General features: G+C 31.5%; 1 non-coding gene across 1 annotated transcript; it reads left to right on the forward strand.

Annotated features, from left to right (window-relative positions):
• Positions 1 to 275: 275 nt before the first annotated feature.
• On the forward strand, positions 276 to 381 carry LOC116529653. The gene has a single exon (XR_004259586.1). It is a non-coding gene; the product is annotated as a small nucleolar RNA U13 (small nucleolar RNA).
• Positions 382 to 988: the final 607 nt, after the last annotated feature.

A 988-nucleotide genomic window follows, 5' to 3' on the forward strand; every position in this document is an offset into this window, starting at 1 on the left:
CTTCTAATAGGCTTCCACATTATCCTATAGATTTTTATCACTCTACATGTAACTAAAAGTTTGATTGCCTCTTTCCTGTCAGTTCTACACGCCAATCATGTCTGTCCATTACTGTGCTTGACAAATAATTAATACTGAGAAATATTTGTAAAATGAATAGATTAATAAAAATTAAAATACAGTTTAGATGTCCCTTTAAAAATATATACACATAAACAAAAACTAGGAAATTCAGGGAAGTTTTTGTCACTGTTATTTGTTTAAGTTTCCCAATGATAGTTTAAAAAATTTGTTAAGCATGATGATTAAGTTTTCACAATAATGTGTGAGCCCTGTATCTCTCAAACCTTATTATGATGTTGGCCCATTACCCATCTCATATGAAGGAAAAAGTTGTTAATGTGTGCTTCAGTAAATAAAGAGAATCAGTGGAACTGTGCTTTGACAGTTAGAAAAACAATCTGGTAATTTTGTGGGGCAGTGTTGAGCAAATAACTTCCTGAGAACACTAATTCCATAAAATACTCTGGGAAAAAAAGAGGGAGAGAGGGTCTATAATCCAATAACTTTAGGAAATGTTTTATGCACTGGGCCCCTCTGAAGAATTACAATGTGTGTTAGCACATTTCGGTGTTGTTAAAAGTCCTGCTGTAAAGAATCTGGTTAATTTATTTTTAATCTAGTACTTCTCAAACTTATTTGAATATGAATCCTTCTTTTATGTAATACCTATTAACATCTATTTCCCAGAACACTTTTGGAAATGCTGGTACAGAGATAAAGCCTTCCAGAGGAAGGAATTTTCTGGCTCACAGTGAAGGTGAGAAACAGGAAAAATACTGGAGAGACAATAAGACTTTCAAAAACTTACTAATAAAATGTGACTTTTATTGAGCACTTACTATACAGTATATAGTATGTCAAGTATCTTATATATACTAGCTTAATTTTTATAATAAATTTTAAAAGTAGAAGCTGTTTTTTGAGA

Source organism: Sapajus apella, unplaced genomic scaffold (assembly GCF_009761245.1).
Source record: "Sapajus apella isolate SASKATOON/1434 unplaced genomic scaffold, GSC_monkey_1.0 scaffold62, whole genome shotgun sequence".
In the NCBI taxonomy this organism is placed as follows: domain Eukaryota; kingdom Metazoa; phylum Chordata; class Mammalia; order Primates; family Cebidae; genus Sapajus; species Sapajus apella.